This window comes from Typopeltis vanoorti, chromosome 6 (genome assembly GCF_054136105.1).
Source record: "Typopeltis vanoorti isolate ZY-2024b chromosome 6, IOZ_Tvanoo_1.0, whole genome shotgun sequence".
NCBI lineage: Eukaryota > Metazoa > Arthropoda > Arachnida > Uropygi > Thelyphonidae > Typopeltis > Typopeltis vanoorti.
The window spans coordinates 111001080-111014352 of NC_143554.1; the positions used below are offsets into that span (position 1 = coordinate 111001080).

Genomic DNA, 13273 nt, shown 5'->3' on the forward strand with positions numbered 1-13273 from the left:
ATTTTTTTTTTCTTTTGTAAACTTCATATACTCTAAAGATATATGCTAGATTTGCATTTCTCAGACTCTGAAACAAGTATCTAGAAATCTATTTTCTAACCGAATACACCCTCTGTCCAAAAAGAAACTGAACTTTTCAAAAATAGAAGAAACTAGTGGCCTGTTGTATCTTTTTGTTGTATCACCATTGACTGTTTTGGCCAGTCGGAATGAATTCTTTGTGGATAATGCCTTTGGAATCGTAGAAACAAATCAGCATTGTCTTTACTTTTGACTTCTCCAAGCGACTTTTTTTCGGATGCCCCTCTTCTGGTGGTCTCTACTCAGTACTCTGGTGCTTGGTTTCGGGCTCATACTCAAAACACCACATTTCGTCACCAGTAACAATCGTTTCTAGGAAGTTTGAGTCCTTATGAGCAGTTTTAATGAGGTCCTTGCAGTGTTCAATTGATACATTTTTTGGTCGTTGGTCAACTTGAGGGGAACAAATCGCGAATTCAATTTATGAAGGCCCAAACTCTTGGTGAAAATGTTGTGCACAGTTGATTTTGGAATCCCCAATCCATCTTCCATCAATCTCATGGACGATTTCGGGTTTTCTTTGATGAAATCACTTTTTGGATGTTAACTTCACTCATTCCAGTTTTTGGATGGCTCGGCTTTTCGTCATCCTCAAATGTCTCATGACCACTTTGAAATCGCATAAACCACTCATAAACTTCAGTACAGGATAAGCATTCATCACCGTATGTTTTTTGAGCATTTGATGCGTTTCGGTAAAACTTTTACCAAGTTTAACACAAAAGTCAATCGCTACTCTCTGTTTGAAACTCATTTTCCAACCATTCGTCAAAACACACTGTCACTCTTGGCACTATAACTTGGCTTCTAATGAAGCAAATATCATAAACAGTTGACACAACACTAATGAAGGTTGCCTTCATTAGTGTTGTGTCAACTTTCGACAACAAAAAGATACAACAGGTGGCGGTACTAGTTTCTTCTATTTCCAAAAAGTTTGGTTTCTTTTTGGACAGAGGGTGTAGAACCACACTTTTAAAATTTGTCTTGAACCTCAAAAACAAACTCATCTTAGTGCCTTGATATTACCATAGAAGCTATTCAGAAATCAGAACAATTCTAACAAAGGAGAAAAAAAAAACATTTAATGCCAACTTCATAATTATTTTGGAAATAGTCCTGAAGAATTGTCTATTTGCTTAGAAGAACATGAAGATATAAAACACTCAAATGAATTATTCTTAGTGCTGAGGCATCCTAAAATCATTGAGCATCATTAGTCAAAATCTATATGCGCTAAGACCACTCATCTGAATTTACAGCATATAGTAATTATTATTATTATGTGACACCTCCAGGGAGTGCAAAGGCTCATGGAGAATGTGCCCACAGCATAGAACGAATGGAAACCCTTCCAACTACTAACCGGGCTCAAACTTGCTTAACTTTTTGTGACCCATTAGTAGTAGAGGCTCTACCAATCAACCAAGCTTTGCTGACTATGCTCAGGATGCGTTTCTAGAAGACAAAGCACTAAACGAAAGAGAGTTAAACTGGATAATTTTAATACATAGTAAGTAGGGATAGGAGAATATGCGACCAAGAATAAACAAGTTTCACTTTAATTTTAAGTTATTTTTATATTAACTTGCAAAATATACATAACACATATACATACATACACAGAAATACAAAGTTTATTTTTGCTGTCAAAGGTTCTGTAAAATTCGATGCAGCATAAATTTTTATACTTTTTATTGCATCGACTTTTACAGAGGTCACATGTAGAAAGCTTGTAAAAATAAACTTTGTTATTGTAAATAGAATACTAAAAGCTTATGTATAAATCCCAAAGGGAATTAGCTTGCTCCTCACATAAACAAAGAATGCTAAAATGGTAAAGCCAAGGGCAATGCCTTGCCATCGAAATGTTATTTTGATATTAGTGCTCTGAGGGGTGCTTAAGGATCAAAGTTGTATAACGGAGAGGAGACCTCCACATAGCCTTTAAAGGAATGTGGAGAACCGATCATGGCTTCTGACCTAATGTCCAATCCTCACCTTCTCATGGCGCACCCTGATGGGTATCTACCTGGATACTGAACAAACAAGGATGGGCTGGCAATTTGGGACTTAGCTGACCAAATTGTATTCTTATTGGCTTAAACCAAAATACAAAATGATGGTACAACATAACAAAATTTCATGCAGGCTGGAGCATCGCCAGGTTAAACAAGCCCCCCCCTCCCCGTGCCGGTGAACAGCGAAAAGTCAGCTACTGGAACAAATCTGAAAGCACACCCCAACTCAATATCACCAGAGTTTAAGATCGGTACTATCAACATAAGAAGCCTGAATGGCAAAGAAATGGAGCTAGCTGAGGAATTAGATAAGTACCAGATCGACATAATAGGGGTAACTGAAACAAAAAAAGACAAAAACTGGTGAGATCTATCTGAGCAATAAATACAAGATGTTATATTCAGGCAAGGACAATAATGGAAAAGGAGTAGCCAGGGTATTCATCACAAAATACGAGGCTAATCTTCTTGAATGGCAGGCAGTCTCAAGTAGAGTGATGTGGGCAAATATCACAATGGGGGAACTGGATGATGAGACTTATTTGTGCCTATAGTACCACAGAAGGTTCTAGTAAGGTAGAAGTGGAGGATATTTTTGATGCTTCAGAAAAAGCAACTGACACAATGAAAAATGAAAAGTTAATCCTTGTTGGGGATCTAAATTGCAGAGTAGGAAATGCTTGTCAGACATACAAAATATTTTGGGAAAATTTGAAGAAAAGAACAAAGCTAATAATAATGGCAAATACCTGTTGGATTTCTGCTCAGGACATGGAATGGTTATTACTAACACCATGTTCCAACATAAAAATGTGCACAAATTCACATGAAGGGAAGAGGCAAGGAATAAGAAAAGTCTCATTGACTATGTTATTGTTGATAATGATGTTTTCTCCCTGGTGCTGGCCACCAGAGTGTACAGAGGATTTGAAATTGGAAGTGATCACTATTTAGTCTTGAGCAGGATAAAATTGAATTTCATATTGAAAAGAATAACATGTAAGAAAGTTTCAAAAGCAAATAAAGGTTGAGCAGCTCTCAGATGTGAACTGTAGACTAAAATACACAAAGATTATTGAAGAAAAAATGAAAGAGTTTGAGAGCAAGAACCAAACCGTGGAGATTCAGTGGCAATCCCTGAAGAAAACCCTGATTGATTCAGCCAGAGAGCCATGTGGTGAGGTTGTCTGCAAGGATAGAAAAGTCAGAACTCCATGGTGGACACAGGAAGTTAAAGAGGCAGTGAAGGAAAAGAAGAAAGCATATCAAAAGTTCCTGGCAAATAAGTCAGCTTTTGCTCTTGTAGAATACAGAGACAAATGTAAGAAAAGAAAACACTGTGTAAAACTCTAAACAAAAGTCATTGGAGGACATTGGCAAGAACAGAACATGGAAAATAAATATCAGTTAGGTGGTAAGATATTCTGGAGGTTGTTGAAGAAACATAGAAATGAAGGAAAGAGTGCTGTGAAAGGAGTTAGAGATGATAAAGGTGACATGAAGACAGGAGAAAAGATATCCTTGAAGTATTGAGTAAGTACTTTGAGAAATTGCTAAATGGAACAAGCAGTGATAGCACAGTGGTAAAAATCACTGACCAGGCATGCAGTCAGGAATACGTATCCATACTTGAAGTATAAAAAGTTATTAATTGCTTGAAATGTGGAAAGACAGCAGGAGTAGATGATATTCGACCAGGAATGCTGAAGTATCAACCTTGGAGGAATCGAAACCAAAATCATAAACCAGGAATCGAACCTTGGAGATTCAATGGCAAACTCTGAAGAACACATTGATTGATTCTGCCAGAGAGGCATGTGGTGAGGTTGTCTGTAAGGATAAAAAAATCAGAACTCCCTGGTGGACACAGGAAGATAAAGAGGCAGTGAAGGAAAAGAAGAAAGCATATCAAAAGTTCCTGTCAAATAAGTCAAGAAGGTGGCAAAATATTCTGGAGGTTGTTGAAGAAGCTTAAGAATGGAGAAAAGAGTGCCATAAAAGGAATTAGAGATGATAAAGGTGACATGAAAACAGGAGAAAAAGGATATCCTTGAAGTATGGAGTAATTACTTTGAAAAACTGCTAAATGAAACAAGCAGTGATGATAGCACAGTGGTAAAAAAAACACTGACCTGGCAAGCAGTCAGGAATACATATCCATACTTGAAGTGGAAAAAGCCATCAAAGGCTTGAAATGTGGAAAGGCAGCAGGAGTAAATGATATTCGACCAGAAATGCTGAAGTATGGTGGTATAAGAGTCTTACAGTGGCTGCACTGCATAGTTCAGAAAGCCTGGACAGAGGGACGAATTCCTGATGATTGGAGTAGAGCTCTCATAGTACCCATATATAAAAAGGGAAATAAAACTGAATGTGAGAATTACAGAGGTATTTCCCTACTGAGTGTTCCTGGCAATATCTATGCAAGTATACTTGAGAAACGGTTGAGAAGAATTGTGGAAGAAAAGCTTGGTGAAGAACAAGCTGGATTCAGGCCAAATAGAGGCTGTCAGGATCAGATCTTCACTTTACGACAAATAGTCGAGAAAGCATGGGAATATAACAAAGATCTGTATTTAAGTTTTGTCGATTTGGAAAAGGCATATGACAAGGTGCCAAGAGAGAAGCTATTCAATACGCTGCAGTTATATGGTGTCAATGGGGCATTATATCAAGCAATACTTAGTCTTTATTTGAGTTGTAAGTCAGCAGTTAGAATTGAAGGAAGTACAGGAAGCTGGTTTAATGTTAAATCTGGTGTGAGACAAGGATGTAAATTATCCCCTCTGTTATTCATTATCTATATGGATCACATTATGAAGGAAAGTGGTATTAAACATGATATGAAAATTGGAGATGTTAATGTCAGCTCTTTGCTTTATGCGGATGATGTTATACTTCTAAATAAATCCACTACAAGTCTGCAAGATTCTCTGACTAAATTGAATAGCTGTTGTAATAGATATGGTATTAAGGTGAGCATTAAAAAGACAAAGACAATGAAAATAGGCAGAATCATTGAAAATGTCAACTGTGTTGTGAATGGAGAACCTGTGGAACAAGTAAAACATTTCAGCTATTTCGGCACGATTTTTACTGAAGATGGTAAATTAAATATAGAAATAGCCCACAGAATCAGTAAAGCTGGTATGGTGGGAAGTCAATTGAATAAATTCATATGGAATAAGAGAGAAATTAGTCGGAACACTAAATTAGCTGTATACAAGACAGTGTTCAAACCAGTTTTAACTTATGTATCTGAGAGCTGGGTCAGCCACAGATATGAGAGTCCTGAGAAAGATTATAGGCATGAACAGATGGCATCAATGGCAATATCATATTAAAAATGAGGATATTAGGATAGAACTTGACATTGTCAGCATCCAGGAATGCGTTAGCAGAGCTAATCTCAGGTGGTATGGTCACTTAAACAGAATGGGAGAGGAATGATTAGCAAAACAAGTGTTCTCTGCCAGATTAGCAGCAAAACGACTCATAGGAAGACCAAGATATAGGTGGATTGATGCGGTACAAAGTGCTTATACGATAGAAATATAGGATCTGATAATGTTGGAGTCTTGACAAGTAACAGACTGATTTGGAGGAAAATTGTAGATAGAAAATTAATAATGATGTAATTTTTTTCATGTAGTACTATCATATCCTGTACACCCCTTCAGGGTACATGGCAGGAATTTGATGATGATGATGATGATGAATGCTGTAGTATGGTGGTATAAAAGTCTTACAGTGGCTGCACTGCATAGTTCAGAAGGCCTGGACAGAGGGACAAATTCCCGATGATTGGAGTAGAGCTCTAATAGTACCCATATATAAAAAAGGAAATAAAACTGAATGTGAGAATTACAGAGGTATTTCCCTACTGCGTGTTCCTGGCAAGATCTATGCAAGTATACTTGAGAAACGGTTGAGAAGAATTGTGGAAGAAGAGCTTGGTGGAGAACAAGCTGGATTCAGGCCAAATAGAGGCTGTCAGGATCAGATGTTCACTTTACGACAAATAGTTGAAAAATCATGGGAATATAACAAAGATCTGTATTTAAGTTTTGTTGATCTGTAAAAGGCATATGACAAGGTTTCAAGCTATTCAATATGCTACAGTTATATGGTGTCAATGGGGCATTATATCAAGCAATACTTAGTCTTTATTTGAGTTGTCAGTCAGCAGTTAGAATTGAAGGAAGTACAGGAAGATGGTTTAATGTTAAATCTGGTGTGTGACAAGGATGTACATTATCCCCTCTGTTATTCATTTTTTATATTGATCACATTATGAAGGAAAGTGGTATTAAACATGATATCAGAATTGGAGGTGTTAATGTCAGCTCTTTGCTTTATGTGGACAATGTTATACTTCTAAATAAATCCTACAAGTTTGCAAGATTCCCTGACTAAATTGAATAACTGTTGTAATAGATATGGTATGAAGGTCAGCATTAAAAAGACATTGACAATGAAAATAGGCAGAATTGTTTAAAATGCCAACTGTTTTGCACAGGGAACCTGTGGAACAAGTAAAACATTTCACATACTTAGGCACGACTTGTAGTGAAGATGGTAAATTAAATATGAAAATAGACAACAGAATCAACAAAGCTGGTAATGTAGGAAGTCTAATTGAATAAATTCATATGGAATAAGAGAGAAATTAGTCGGAACAGTAAATTATCTGTATACAAGACAGACCAGTTTTAACTTATGGATCTGATAATTGGGTCAGAAGTAAAACACTTGACCAAAGACTAGAGACTGCAGATATGAGAGTCCTAGAAAGATTAGAGCACGAACAGATGTCATCAATGGTAATATCATATTAAAAACGAGAATATTAGGAAAGAACTTGACATTATCAGCATCCAGGAATGTGTTAGCAGAGCTAATCTCAGATGATATGGTCACTTAAACATAATGGGCAAGGAAAGATTAGCAAAACAAGTGTTCTCTGCCAGGTTGGCAGGAAAACGACCCAGAGGAAGACCAATATATAGGTGGATTGATACAGTACAAAGTGCCTTAGATGATAGAAATATAAGATCTGGTAATGTTGGAATCTTGACAAGTAACAGACTGATTTGGAGAAAAATTGTAGATAGGAAGTTAGAAATGATGTAAGTTTTTTATGTAGTACAATCATATCCTGTACACACTTTAAGGGTACATGTCAGGAATTTGATGATGATGATTAAAGTGTAAAAGAGCCCTTTTGTTTACAAGTTCAGTCTTTGGTGACCTTCAAGGTCATTGGAGAAAGGGGCGGGGCAGCAAGAATCAAACATAAATTCCGCAGTCCAGGAAAATGGATTAAAGACATACGAAAGGGGAGAAAAGAGAAGTCGGCGGAAATTTTAGATCAAGAGAGTCACGAGGAAATATCTGGCGTTCCCAAACCTACATCCAGAGTTTGCGTGGGAAAGTATGGGGGATGTCAATTGTTAACCCAAGGTTTCAGAAAAGACTGAATATAAGGCATGGATCTTCAACCAGGAGGTGTCGACAATTTTAGCTAGAACTGAGAGAAGTCTGAAGGTGTTAACGAGGTGGAGGTCGATCCACGGCAAATTGTCCAGATCAAAAATGATGGTTATCAGAAGCGATTAACTACGGAAGGAGCAGCCGAGCCGGACACGATGCATTGCCGACCAGACAAATCTGCATGTGCTCCGTATGCTGAATTTCCTTTGCCTGAAGCTCCAAGATGCTTGGAAATCGTGTTTCAGACCCGTGAACCCTTAAGGAAAGAACTCAAAACCTGAGACGGAAAAGGAAACTAAGGACTCCAAGATGAATAGAGAAGTGCACAAAAGGCAAAAGGAATTCATGTGAGTCAATTGTTGTATATTATTTTTGTATGTGATGTAAGGGAACTACCTTAATGGACTGCTAAGTTTAATGTGATAAGATGGTTATAGCCTAAAAATAATTAATGCAATTTTAAGGTTGGAATTAAGTGTATGGATCAGAGCGTAGCAAATTCCTAAGATGTGATTGGGCATAATGTTTAATTGTTAATTGTGAGGAATTCTAAGGCTTTATGCTGCATAATCACAGAAAATTACCATGGTGATTCTGCTCTAAATTAGTTTGCTTAAAATAGGGGTCATAAATTATATTGCAGTAATTGTGTAAGATATGTTACATGATTGTGGAAGTATGCTGTAGAAAATTGTCATATACAGTGTAGCTTAAGTTAAAGATATAAGAAGCAACTTTCCTATTGCACGTATTGTATATATGGAGGAGTTGGTCTTTGGATGAGTTGAGTAAGCTTTTTAATTTTGCAGGGGTTTTAAAGGTGGCTCTGAGGTTGTATTTTTGTAGTACTTTGTTTATTTTGTCTGATGTTCCTTTAATGTAGGGAATGGTTATAGTTTTGTTGTAGTCTGGTTTGTTTTTATTGTGGTCTTGTAGAGAATTTTGTTAATAGTGTTTTGGCTGTACTCATTTCTTTGGAAAGTATTGCTGATCACTTTAAATTCGTCTTTCAATGCCTGTTCATTGGAGCAAATTTTCAGAGCCCTGTTTTTTAAAGTATTGATGACATCTAGTTTTTGTGTTGGGTGGTGGTGGTAGGAGTTTATGTATATATTGGCCAGTATGTGTCGGTTTTCAGTAAACCGTGAAGGGAAGATTACCAGAAGGAAGACGTGTGACAAGTGTATCTAAAAATGGAAGTGTATTCTGTTTTTCAATCTCAATTGTGAACTGTTTGTGTTGTTTGTTTAGGTGGCTAAGGAATGTGTCTAGTGTCTGGCTACCAATGGGACCGGATCGTGAAAACATCGTCAACGTATCTAAGCCAGACTTTGGGTCTTAAAGGGGAGGAAAAGCAAGTTGCTCAAAATGTTTCATGTAAAAGTTAGCAATGGGGAGGGGATAATGACGAGCCCATGGCTGTGCCTTCTTTTTGCAGATAGAAAGCATTTTACCGTACAAAATAACCAGAATGTAATACATGCGCAAAGAGTGCCGTGATATCTGGAGGGTATTTGTTCTATAAAATAAGGATTGGGACATTCGTAAAGAGGGCAGAGACGTCAAAATTGACTAATAAATCGTCTTTTTCTAATGTAATGTCTTTGATGTTTATGAAGTGTGTGTTTTTGATATAGGAGAGGGAATGACCTACCAACTCCTTGAGTGTTGCCGCTAATTTTTTGGCTAAGTGATAAGTTGGGCTATCTATCCCTTCAACTATAGGCCTTAGCGGTGTGTTTTCTTTGTGAATTTTCAGTAGTCCGTAAATTCTTGAGGAATGAGCGTAGTGCGGAAATAGTTTTTTGACCTTATCTTTGGGCCACATGATAATTGACTTAAGTAGGTCCTCTGTTTTATTTTTTATTCTATTGGTTGGTTGTAGTTGACTAATTGGTATATGTTATTATCCCAGATCAGCAGATTCATTTTTTCTACATAAGTGGTTCGGTTTAAAATAACGGTGGCTCTTCCTTTATCTGCTCTAGTTATTACGATTTTTGGATTTGACTTTAGTGATTTCATTGCTGTTACTTCGTGTTTGGCTAGGTTGCTTATTATTGTTTTGTTATGATTTAAAATGTTGGCGGTTTCTAAACGTATTTTTTTTCCTGCTATGTTATTTGGTATGAATCTTAGGCCTCTTTCAATATTACAAATAAATTCAAGTTTGTTTATCAATCTGGGTGTTACAGCATAATTTAAACCTTTGTTTAGTATTGAGATTTCGTCTTTGTTTAAAGCATGGTTGGATAGGTTAACGATGTTACTGTTACCTGTAGACGATTGATGGCTCCTGTTGTTTCTTGCTTCTGGTTGGTTGTTATTGTTCACTGTGGCAAAATTTGAATATGGTGGTTGGTTCTGTCGATCTTTTAATCTTTGGAATTTGAAAATTAGGTTTTCTTTCTTCGTTTGGAGGATGTGGTTCACTGTGTTTTCTGTAATCTTTTCCAGGATCATTCAGATATATGGGTTTATGTAACTTGAAAGTTCCATTTTTTACTTTTGTAGCTGGTTTTGTGTAGCGGCTAAGTTTTTTCTGGCCACTTGAATCTGTTCTCTTAGTAGTGCTTTCTCCATGTGGAGGTATATTCGTTGGGCCTTTGTTGAGGTGGATTTTCTCTTTAGCCTGATGCAATTCAGAATGATATTGCTATCCCTACACTGTTTTAAAAAAGCCAGTCAATTGATCAAATTAGAAACATGAATCTTCAGCTTACCGTATTGATTGCATCGCTTGTGGGTCGAATCTCCATGAATTATCATAATCCTTTCTTTTAGTGTTACGTTGTGATCAGCATTCATTTTCGAAATTATGGATTTTATAACCATGTTATAACTAACTCTTTTTATTATCCTGACGTTTCGATCTTCATATCAAGATCATCATCTGGAGCATACACAAATATACAAGACAAGCTGAGTTACATTACAAACCGTAAGCTTGAGAAACAATAATTTGATCACATGTTATACTACTGGCATGACCTCTAATGGAAAAAAAATTATAAATTACATCAAGCTAGATTTATTTTAAGATAACATGAATAAACATTTTTTCTTATAGATAGTTTTCTTTCAGTAACAGTGATGTCCTATTTTAGTATCACAATTGTTATTTTTGATTTAGGATCCTGGATTTACTACAGTCCTGTTTTTATAGTTTCTCTTAGAGAGGAAGGTTCCGTAGGTCGAATATATATGCGTTTCATATGTATGGGATTTTTAGATCTTCATTATTGTTCAGATTGGGGTGGTTGATAATGATCTTACAGGCTTCCTTAAATTTGTGTTCATACCATGTTTTGGTGTGATGTAGACAACTAGTGCTTTTCCAGTCAATTCTGCATAAGGTGTTCAGGGCATGATCAGAAAGGCCAGCTTCACCATAATTATTATATTTAATGTGTCATTTATGTTCTTTTTGTCTGATTGGAATTGTGTGTCCTGTTTCTCCTATATATATGGTATGTTAGAGGTGCAATGAATACGGCATACTCCAGGGTGGGCCAGTGGGGGAGTGGGTCTTTGGATGAGTTGAGTAATCTTTTTAATATAGAATTGACTAATTAAACATAGAATTGACCGGAAAAGCAATAGTTGTCTACCTCTATTCTATGTTCTATTCTATTCTATGTCTCTATTCTACCTCTATGTTCAGGGCATGATCAGAAAGGCCAGCTTCACCATAATTATTATATTTAATGTGTCATTTATGTTCTTTTTGTCTGATTGGAATTGTGTGTCCTGTTTCTCCTATATATATGGTATGTTAGAGGTGCAATGAATACGGCATACCCCAGGGTGGGCCAGTAGGGGAGTGGGTCTTCGGATGAGTTGAGTAATCTTTTTAATATAGAATTGACTAATTAAACATAGAATTGACTGGAAAAGCAATAGTTGTCTACCTCACCCCAAAACATGGTATGAACGCAAATTTAAGGAAGCCTGTGAGATCATTATCGACCACCCCAATCTGAACAGTAATGAAGGTTTAAAAATCCCATACCTGTGGAAGGCATATATTCGATCCACAGAATCTTCCTTTCTAAGAACAACTGTAAACAGGACTGTAGTAAATTGAGGATCCTAAATCAAAAATAACAATTGTAATACTAAAAATGGGACATCATTGTTACTGAAATAAAACTATCTATAAGAAAAAATGCTTATTCATGTTATCTTAAAATAAATCTAGCTTGATGTAATTTCTAAATAATTTTTTTTTTTTTCACTAGAGATCATGCCAGTAGTATAACATGTGATCAGATCATTGTTTCTCTAGCTTACGGTTTGTAATGTAACTTAGCTTGTCTTGTATATTTGTGTATGCTCCAGATGATGATCTTGATATGAAGATCGAAACATCAGGATAATAAAAAGAGTTAGTTATAACACAGTTGTAAAATCCATAATTTCAAAAACGAATGCTGATCACCTTGTAACACTAAAAGAAAGGATCAAGTTTGACTAGTTAACGGTTCTCTAGCTTACGGTTTGTAATGTAACTTAGCTTGTCTTGTATATTTGTGTATGCTCCAGATGATGATCTTGATATGAAGATCGAAACGTCAGGATAATAAAAAGAGTTAGTTATAACACAGTTGTAAAATCCATAATTTCAAAAATGAATGCTGATCACCTTATAACACTAAAAGAAAGGATCAAGTTTGACTAGTTCTGCTGTGTCTACCAGTCATGGAATTCATTGGAATAAAACTAAAGTCTTATATAAAAGTTATTTCATGTTAGAAAAAAGAAATCTGCAAATCTGAGGATATCCCAATTTTGGGAGCTTACCCTTAGCAACATTCCTCACTTTTGTGATAAGTGATTTATTTTTTGTTAATTATAATTATTATTTTGTTTCTGTGAATTCTACTAGTTTTATAGATGCAGTTTTCTGCCTGCATTTAATATCTTATATTGTAACATGTAATTTTCAGTTGTTATTTTAATTTGCTTTATATCTTTTCTTATGTATATTGAAAATGGTCACAAAACGTCAAATTTTACTGTTAATCAATTATAATTTGTCCCTATGTAATTTGTTATTCCATAATTTCATTTAATTTTCACATTGCCTTCTGCTTATGTATCAGTTTTCTTTAAAGCTAATACAGTTGATTCTTACTATAGCAAACACCACTGTAACAAACTACTGAAAAGTCTCAAGCAATCCTCAAAGGTACAATGCTAGGTTAAAAGAAATTCACTGTAGCAAACTATCCGCTATGACAAACTGTTCCTGTGGTCTCTAAGTTTGTGATAGTGATGAGAGTTTACTATAACAATGTTAATCACACCTGCTACATTTTGGGACATGTGTTAATCATTGCACATGCCATGTTCCAACATAAGTGTGTACGTAAATTCACATGGAGAGTACAAAAAAACAAGAAAAGTCTTTGTTATTTATTGATAGTAATACCTTTGGAGTGGTTTAGAATACAGGAATATACAAGGGATTTGAAAAAGAATGTTATTGCTGCTTAGTATGGAGCAAATCAAAATGAATGTTGTATCGAAAAGAAAAAACTTACAAAATTTACAGTTAAAAATTCAGTTGCTTTCAGAGTTGGAAAGAACATTCAAATATTAAAGTGAAAACATGAAAGGGGGGGGGGCATATCAAACTGATTTCAGCAGTAAGAAGAGCAGCTGCCAAACAAATT

General features: G+C 35.9%; 1 protein-coding gene across 6 annotated transcripts in view; it reads left to right on the forward strand.

The window, feature by feature from the left end:
* Mps1 (dual specificity protein kinase monopolar spindle 1) overlaps positions 1-13273 on the forward strand; it is a 199875-nt gene that overhangs the window by 92892 nt on the left and 93710 nt on the right. The gene's annotated exons all lie outside the window — the stretch shown is intronic.